This window comes from Dendrobium catenatum, unplaced genomic scaffold (assembly GCF_001605985.2).
Source record: "Dendrobium catenatum unplaced genomic scaffold, ASM160598v2 original_scaffold_219412, whole genome shotgun sequence".
Classification (NCBI taxonomy): domain Eukaryota; kingdom Viridiplantae; phylum Streptophyta; class Magnoliopsida; order Asparagales; family Orchidaceae; genus Dendrobium; species Dendrobium catenatum.
Window position 1 is genome coordinate 1 of NW_021537822.1, and position 10,680 is coordinate 10,680.

Genomic DNA, 10,680 nt, shown 5'->3' on the forward strand with positions numbered 1-10,680 from the left:
ATGAATTTATAAGTTATATATTTATATATTGATCTTTTTAAATTGAAGATAAAAAATTAAGGTTAAAGAATAGATATGGGTAGATTAAAATTAAAAATTATAACAACTTGAATTTAAAATTAGTAATCTTATTAAATCCTTTCATTAAACTCTTTATGATTGTAAAAACTTTTAAGCAAAATTGATATTCAAAATAATTAATTATGTACTTTACAGAAATAAAAAGGAAAAGAAATGTGACAAGAGTTTTAAAAAGAAAAGAAAAGAAAAGAAAAAAAAAAGCAAGTATATATTGTTATCAAATTAAAGTTTAGAGTCTAATTACAATTTTATACTTAAATTTATAAAGAATAAGTAGGAGAACTAGTACAAATGATATTGAACTAATGAAATTTTAATTTTAACTATAAAAACATCTAATCTTTAAGTTACATTTTTCAATTTAGAATTTAAAAGACAATGATTATATTCATAACATATAAATTCAAATTAAGTAATAATAAGAGTGTCTGGTTAGGATAATTGTTAGTATTTTTCTAAACTAGAATTAAAATTTTATTCATTTTCACTACTTTTAAACTGGATATATTATCCTATATTTTAGTAATGTGACATTTATCAATTTTTATGTTGATTATTTGATTAATAATAATTATAGATTTCCGTATTTACTTGGGGACAAGTAAGAGTTTAAGCTAGAGAGATTTTGATAAGTGCAAATTATATACTATTTTATATATTTTACTTTTAGTGAAAATGTATTATTTTTCTATTTTTGTGCAAAATAAATCCGAAAATGATAGATATTCTATGGAGACTAAGTGCTATGATGTCCAATGAAATAATGCCACAACGCCACCTTCAATATTATCAAGGTGCCACAAATAACATATTGCAGCACCGAGTTCTCTATTTACAAGTGTTGTAGCGAAAACATAGCCAGTGTCGTAGTATTACCAGCACTGCGAAGTCAAAAAATTAACTAAGCAGTGCTACACTTTCTATTTTAAAATGCCACAGTGCCACAACTTCTCACGCCTTGGTCCAATTTTTTATCACAAAGGCGTCATTGCACTTGAATGTTAACAACACCACAGCGTTACAGTTGTAACTTCCAAGAGCCACATTTTTTCAATGAAGAGATGTGATTGTTCACTAAATACTTGATCCATGTTAGCAAGCGCCAGGGTGGTGCAAAAGATTTAGTGCTAAGGTGCTAGTTTACTTCAATGACGCAGCAGAGCTACTCTTTCGTGTTGTAGTGCTAGATGCCTTTTTGTGTTGTGCAATAAATGGTTATGATATTATGTTTGTAAGAGAGTTCAATCACTTGTGCAAAATTTAGTTATTCTTAGAGTACTAGCTTCTCTAGTTTTCTCTTAGAGTAAAATCTAAGGAGACTAGGGAAGTACAAGATACAATCATTTGAAGTGTTTAACTTGTATTTCTTGAAGAAACTTTGTAAGTTAAGGAAGGAGTGTAGAGGAGATACTTTGATTTTTTTTCTTTTTTTTTTGTGATATCACTTTCTTATATTTTCATTCTTCCACGACTTTAATGAAAATAAGTTTGCCTGTCATTTATTTTATATCTGGCTAATTCTCTTATTTTGGATTGATGATGTAAATTGCATGTTAAGTACTAATAAATATTCTTATTTTATAAATCTTAAATAATGTTTTCAATACTATCCCATTCTTAATTTAATGTACATAATTGTTATATGTGTAGTTAAAATATAGTGTGATGTATAGCCTTGATAGAGGAATGAAAGAACAATAAAAAATATTGAGATAGGATGTTTGCATGCCTAGATATAGGATGCAAAATATTCTAGTTTTTTAAGGAGATAATATAACTGTAAAAGGGACGCATATGCTCGAAATGACACCTATAATTAAGGGTCTCATTAAGAAAGATATGAAATTTATATTCTTCAATCTAAAATACTTTTACTAAATATTATATATAATAATTTTCTTATTATATTCACTGATAAAATTTCCATAAATATCATTTTATTTTAGTAGGATAATTATCGTAATTAGAATAAATTATAGTAGTTTGTTACATGTAAGCATACTTCCTCGTGAGTTTGACATTCTAATTTATCACTTTATTATTTGAATTGGCATGTATACTTGCATATATTAAGTGGAGTTTTATTTATTTTTATCAAAGAAAAACTAAGCATTATCTAAGAGTGATAGGGCGTTAGATTTTTATACAATTCAAAAGTTCACTTCACATCCTTCATCAAAGGATTTGAAGTGCATGTTCAGGTGAACAAGACTTTTAAATTTTACTGAATTTGAAGTTCATTTAGTCAGTTAATTAGTGAACCAAAGATTGATACATATAACTAACCTAAAAATTTCAAAAGAAAATTATAAAACTTTTAGAAATCTTTGTAAATAAAAAAAGTTAACTTGTCACGACCCGGCCTGGTGAGCTCGCGTAAGCGAGGCGGGAACAGAGGTCGGACGGTAGACTAAACTATCAACTCTCTATATCAATCTACAAAATATTTAAAAGAGCCACTAAAACATTAAAATTAAAAAAAAAAAAAAAAAACATAAACATAACCTCAAGTATGACCATAAAATTACATTTCCTCAAGTGCTCCTCTCCTACGATAAACATTGCCACCCCCTTCTACTCATTTGATTTAATTAAACTCACCTTAAAAAAATGTTAACAACTAACATTAAGCCGAAGCTCAGTAAGTAAAACACAATTCTAAATTACAGTAATCAAGACAACTAAATAATTTGCTAAATGTTAATTTCATATAAACATAACATAAAATGATTTTCTAAAGAAAACATGCCATTATACATATCATATCTTTCAATTTCATTTCCATTTTCATATCCATATACTTAGCTTTTTTTTATTTTGTATATATTACAACCGTCACAGGAGCCGTCATCTAGTACCATAAAGGTACTCCTTTACCATTTCATTTTCCATATCCTTTACCATTTTAACGCACACGAGTATAGCGTCCCCAACTAAGGGGGTGAGCTCCATCATATCAGCATGCCCATACAAGCATTCAATATAACATTGATATCACCTTATTTCATTTTATTTCATATAACATATAAACTCTATCATATAAGGCCATAAAATATAACATGTAATTTGCATGATCAACCATTTGATAAGAGTAAATAAGCATGATAAACATGTGAGAAACAAGAGATATTACTATAATTAAAGAACCATGCATACTTCTTCCAAGAAATTACACCATATATTTATACAATTTTTTGTAACTCCCAATGGTGGAAACTCTATGAATGTTCTGTCCCCCCAGAGAAGGCAACAAAGAAATACTTCTGCATGCTGGTAAACTTCTGATTATCAACAACTAGTCTAGTTTTCCTTTAAATCCTTCTTTAAAATCAAACTTTGATATTTTAAAAAAAAAAAAGAACCATGTATACTTACAGATCCGAGGGATTCGATTTCACACTAGTTCTTTTTCCTTCGAGGTTACCACAAGTATCACCTATAAGAATTAAATTTTCATTTAAAAAAATCTACAAAATGATTTAAAATAAAATTCTCCTTCTCTTTCTAAACTACTCTAGTTCTCTCTTTCTCTCACTCTTTCTCTCTCATTTTCATAATTACAAACATATGAATTTAATTTTCTTAATCATTTATCAAAATTCCCCTTACCCAACATTAACCTTAATTCCTAATTATTAACATAAAGAAATCATTAATATAAATAAACATTAAATCTTAATTCCTTTTAATTAAGTGACATGAATATCATTATTATAAATCAATATCATTAACATAAACAAATGTTGTTAACATAAATCTTTAACCTATTATTAACCTAAACTTTAATTGACATTAAAGTAATTATTTTCAAATTTATTAATTTTAAAAATTAGGAAAATATCATTTTGTGAGAAAAACTCAATTTATACCCTTAGAAACCCTCTTAGGACCCTTAGGAACCATATTTGTAAAAGCACTTTCAAAAAGTTCAATTTTAGGGAAACCCCTAATTTTAAATTCACAAATTTTTCTTATAAAACTTAAATTAAATTCAATAATTATTTCCAAAAACCATTAGGAAACACTTTTGTGAAGGAATTTGAAAGAAAAACAAATTTGTAGGAAACCCTAGAATCTTCCTTTCCAAATATCTTGAGAATGAGAAGGGAAAATTAGATTCTAATGCATACCTTTGACTTCCCTTATCCTCCTCTACGTTTTCCTCAAATTTTCTCACCAGAAAATCGTCGTCGGAGCCGCCCGTCGAAGCCCGTCTATGCGCCTCCTCCTCTCAATTTGGCTAAAAGAAATGGGAGGGGGAGGGGGTGGTTTGCTCATTTAGGGGAAAAGGAAAATACAAAAGACCACAATACCCTCACTTAAACAATCCTGTCATTAAATATGATTAGGGTAGTTTGGGTATTTCTAAACTTCTAAAAATTATATCTCTTAATTTAAGCAAAATTGGATACAAGTTCTATATACCAAATTGATCAGAATTTTACTTAGAATTTTATAAAATTATTCCCGTCAAAATCCGACAACTTAGAAATTTTCACTTAAAACTCGTCGTGACGCATCGAAAAGCGTGCGAGGTCTAAAATAGCATTTTTTTGGGTTTTACATAACTTTTGTCAAATTTAATTCATTAAAATGCATTATATTTATAAAACTCATAATTAATTATAGAAAATTCCAAATGATACAAACTCAAAGACATTGGATTGATCTCTAGTCAAGTATTTTTAAAAAATAAAAAAAATTCAAAATTCAAAGTAAATTCAAAAGTCAAAATCTAATTAAATTTAATTGATAAAATAATCCAAGAAAATTCATAAACTCAATAAAATCTAGAAAATGCATAATTTGATTAACTCACAAAAAATAAATCAAATATACAATAATTATAACCAAACATAAATATTACTCCCTCCATCAATGAAGTTTTTGGGTTGGACTATGATGAGCTATAGGGCTAGGTATCATAAAGAAGTCTTGGTCCTTATATCCGTTGTGATAATGCCATGAATGATTTTATGGAATATAGTTATTAAAATAAAATTTTAAATCAGTAATCAATGAATCCAAATTAACTAAAAACTAACACTCCTATAATATTTTTTTAGGCTGGACTATCTTGAGCTGCGGGGGTACATATTTGTAGGCTTTGGTCCTCATGCCTATTGTGACAACATTACGAATGAGTTGATATAATATAAATATCAAATTATAAATATCATAAATTATTTAACGAACTAAATTAATTAAAATTTACCAAATAACCATCAAATTTAAATAAAAAGGTAATTGCTAGGTAACCTAAGCTTATGAGGCTATTAAATTAGCCATAAGAAGGGTGAAATAAACCTCATAGCTCTGGTTTAACAAATATAATTTATATTTAGCTTAAATAGCACTTTAAATTAGTGCTAAAATACTTAACATTTAATACCTTCATACCTTTATGCTTGACTCCTTTTAGGAAGACAAATGTGTATTGGATTAGAAGCTTTAAATGGCTAATCAAAATACCTTAAAAAACAACCATTAATCAACTTCAATAATTACAATCGATCCTAAAATAAACCTTAAAATATCAATAATACTAAAACTTAAATATAAATTAAAATTCCCTTAGACTTCAACAAACCAATTAAACCTTAGGAAATTTAAAATAATAATAAATTTAGGATATATCCTAGCCACACAGCCTATTACATATATTATAGATTGCTTATTAGGACAACAAAAAAATTTAGGTTAGTCCATTATTCTTTTACATATGCTTTTCTCTGTGATGTGGATTGATGTAAATTTATATGTGAATGAGTGTTAGTTGTTATCATTTGATGTGATTGTTATGCTGTGATGTTTATATCATGTTGTTTATGATGTGATCTGTGATGGATGTTTATATTTTCCAAGGTTAGAAATTATATGAATGTTTATTTCTAATTAGATTTTTTTGGTGATCATACATATGTAGGGCTATAAAAGATAGGCGAAAATCAATCATGATTTGAAAATAACAAGGTTTTATGCAGGTGGTTTTTTTTTTTTCCCCTCTAATCATTAAAAGCATTACCAAGTTATAAATTGCTAAAAAATAAGCAAAGTGGTTATAATTATGATTGTATCTTATGATTATTCATATATTCAAATGTTTCACTAACATGTAGGGAGTTTGAGTCCTTCTAATTTTATAATCAAGTAATTTAATTAAAAGACTTGTGAAAGCTTGTAAAGTAAGACATTTCTCTAAAAGATTTGGGATCCAAAGAGGAAAGAAACATCCTTCAATGGAGGGTTCTTTCAGTTGGAAACCTGAATTGTATGAACAAGAGAAACCCAAAGATAAGAACCAAGGAGAATTGAAGATCAATATGCCTTGCTTTATAAAAACTTGAGTCGTTCCACATGAATAGAATGCAGGTTATTATTGGTGGAGCCTAGACGCCTTTACTTTCAGTCATGGTCCACCATGAATTCAAATTAAGTTTGATGCATTATGAAAATGATTATGAGCATGACCAAAGGTTTTGGAGAGGTTGCCAAGGTAATTTTCTATAAGATGCAAGGTCAAGAGGTATAGGCTATAAATATTTAAAATTTTTGTGGCCCTTGGAAATACATTCAGTTATGGGGATTAGGAGGCTCAAAATGCTTCTAAACTATTGTGGTTGACCTTAGGGACATGTCTAATCAAAATTTAATTAATGGATCATAAATTTGAGGTTATTTAATAGGGTTTTAAAGGATTTGAATTTTTCCCGGAAACTAGTTTTAGATTAAAGGATTTTGGGTTTGGATTTAAGTAATTGATTTTTGGATTTTGAGTCTTGAATTGGATTTCTTATTTGTTAAATTTGATTTTTTGTTCTTTACCTTACAAAAAAATGAGGATAATACATAGTAGCAGTAATAATAACAATATGCCAGTAATAGCATACATATCAGTATCAATGAAGTATATTTAATTGATAAATAGCATCATGGTAATATTATCGATATCCATATTGATATCAGTAAACATGAATAGCAACAATAAATATGTATAGTGATACTAAATAAAGAAACAATGAACAAAAACATAGTAATAATGAATCAGTAACATGCATTTTAAAAATCATATTAATCAAGCAAGAAATTTTGGCTTAAGCGATATATTTTAGTATCAATAATCTGTCAGTAATCTTTGGCTTACTAAACATAGTCTTCACACTTTTGCATGTCAGCACAATAGTAACTCCTTATAACTCGCAATCAATATAACATGAATCAGTAAAAAAAAAACACCAAATCACATATTTAAAGGAAAGCATATTGGCCCACCATCATATACAGGTCAGTCAATCTCTACCCAATATTAGTGAAATTAACCTTTTACTTATTTTTCACACATATTAGTATCACATTTTCTTAACAATAATAATGACTAGTTATTACTCAACCATATGTCTATATTCATTTACAATACTTGTATTAACAGTATACTTAAATAAAATTACTTATATTTAGGAAAAATTATACAAAATTCAATGACTTCTATTATACCCTATAAAATTTAGAAATGTTACTATCAAAATTTCCAGAACAATAAGTATGTTATCATATAAAAAGTTATGTAGTAGAAGTTTAATAAATCTGAGAAAAATATAATGGACTTTTGAGAGAATCAAATAGTTGAAATCAAAATATTTGAAAATAGAAGTAGAATCAGAGTCTCCTGCCATAATTTGAGCAAGTTCCACAAAAATACTGAAGCGAGCCAGCAACTAAAATTAACTTTTCATATTTTTCCTATCCCCTTTCCTTCCCTTCATCCCCTTCCTTTGGTAAGGCATGATGCTAAAATTCAAAATTTTTATTTTAAAAAAATCATTTTAAAAATTCAGGTTATCATTGATAGTTTATTTTATACCACTACGATGCAACCTGGTCATGTGTCGTGGCTCCTGAGTCCATTTTTGCACTTGTATAAATAATTTTTTAGTTATTTATTCAAAGAATTCTGTCATTTTAGTAGAGTTTTATACTTTATAGCATCTTCCTCTAGGATAGGGAAGTGCAATATACTTTCATTTAAATATCTTAACCTATTTTGTTTAAGCAATTCTATTGTTGGAGGAAGGAGAGTGGAGAATATCAATTGAGCCTTTTGGGTGACATTTATATTATTCATTCTCATGTATCTTTTTCTTATGAAAGAAATAAATATTAGTGTTTTTTTTTTCTTTTTTATCCATGTTAGACTAAATCTTCAAGTTTTGGGCTAATGATGTGAACACAAAGCAAGTATTAATATATACTCTTATGCTTAAAATTCTTTCATGTATGTTTAAAATATCTCTCACTCTTAATTTAATATATAAAATAGCCATGTATGTAGTTAATATCTAGTATGATGTATTGCATTGATGGAGAAATATTTGAACAAATAGGAGTGTTGAAATAGAATGTTGGCATACCTAAACATAGGATATTAAACCTTCTAAGTTCTATGGAGATAATAAAATTATAGGAAGACCATAAAACCTTCCTTATCACCCTTACAAGCTCGATAAAAACCTAAGGATATATATGCTATGATCCACATCTACAAATTAAGAGTCTCGATAGAAAAATTATTTTGACTTCATTCATTAATCCAAAATATTTTATTTCCATTAGTATCTAATTTTCTTACAAGTTTTCATTAAGTGAAAAAAACTTACAAACACCCTTTTTACATTTAGTAGGATAAATTATGCATTTAAGTTAAATAGTAGTAGTTTAATTGCAATTAAGTAGAACACTTCATCATGGGATATATACTCTTCTTTATCACTTTACTTAATCGGCATGTATACTTGTGTATTTAGTGGGTTATTATTATTTTTATATCAAAAAAAATCTAAGCATATATCTACATCAAACCAAAGCAAGCCACCACATCAATAATCATCAAAATCAAGCTCATGCTCTAAGGCTATGACCGTCGGCGACGTCCGGTGACCGTCAAGAGAGCTCGGCGACCTTGATCTACGGCGAGCGACGGAGGGCGATGAGGGAAACAACACAGATGTGAGGGAAATAGCGCAGATGTGAGAGAAACGAATGAAAGAAATGAGCAGCCAGAGGGGCTCAGGTTTGGAAATAGGGCTTTCGCCGACAGACTTTCTGGCGTCCCAGACACCAAAAAAAATTTCGACGCAGAAAGCGCTGGTTTTAAGTCGTTGAGTTTAAAAACGTCGGCGTATTGTCCGCTGGTAACTGCGCCGATTATTTTCCGCCGTAAAGTGCGCCAAAATATAAAATGCTGGTATATTCCGACTTGTTTACCGACGCAGTAGATGTCGGAAACGTTCCGGCTCCATATGTGTCGGAAAAAAATGCCGTAGACTTTCCTTCGCACTATGTGCCGTTATAGGCGCCGTATTTACCGACACAAATTTTTTCGCCGGTAATCGCGTGTTTTCCCGTAGTGTGACCTAATTAGGATATGATTATTGAAAACTACGAGTTTGCATGTCACTAGATTTGATAATGTTATGAGTAATTGTTCTAATTTCAAATACTTTTGTTAATATTTTTGTTCATGAGCTCCAATGCACCTATTATTAATTCTAATTGTTATATATGTGATGGCTATAATTTCAAGAAATGCATCTATGTATTCCTAACTCCTCACTTCAAGAATTTCGCAATGAGAAAATATGTTTAGGTGGTGTTTGATCACTTTGATCGTGATAAGATAATATACATAATGAAGGATATATATTTTTTCGCCTAGTTTTAGGAGGGATATAGCTCATGCTGCTACTCAATATCATACATATTAGATGGTAAAGAGAAGCATACATAACTCTAACATATACACAACCCTTCCAATCTCCACGTATCATATCTTGTAACCCAAGGGATTGTGGAATTTTATAGTATTTAATGAATCAAATTTAATATTGTATTAGGGGCAAGCATCAAATATCATTACCTCCTTAAACAATACTAACATACAAGATGATATTGCTTCACTGACCTCTTTACTATCAAATTGCTTGATATCTCACCATCTACATCTAATTTTAGAGGATCAAATCATTATGGCATCTAATGGAGGCATTCAAAGATTCCTAATTTGTTGGTGTGGTCATTCTCCATTTAAAGATTCATGTTATGCTTTTGATGAGTTATATTAGTTGAGAATAATTTTTATAAGATTACATAGATTTTTATTCTCCATAAGTCAATCTTCTTAAGTTATGAAGTGTTGATGTAGGCCATAATCATCATCATCATCCTAAAGTATATATATGGAAGTTGTACATGATTATATTTTTTGGATTTTTATATTATTTGACCATTATGTCATAATGTTACATGTAGGGCCTATATTTATTAGGTGTGTTTATAACTTTGTGTCATGACGTAGTATTTTTGGTTGATATGTATTGGGACATTTCTTATGTCATGGCTAACATAAAAATTTTATTTTGTTAGGATTGGTGGTAGGTTTTATAATGGTGATAGGTATGATAATGATAATATGTATGGTAGTGATGGTAGGTATAAAAATAATGATGGTGGATAAAAATTTAGTGGTAAGTTTGAATTTGAAGGTAGGTTTATATATTTTGTTCTCTCCCTCTTTCTTTTATAGATAGGGAGCCTTTGTAATGC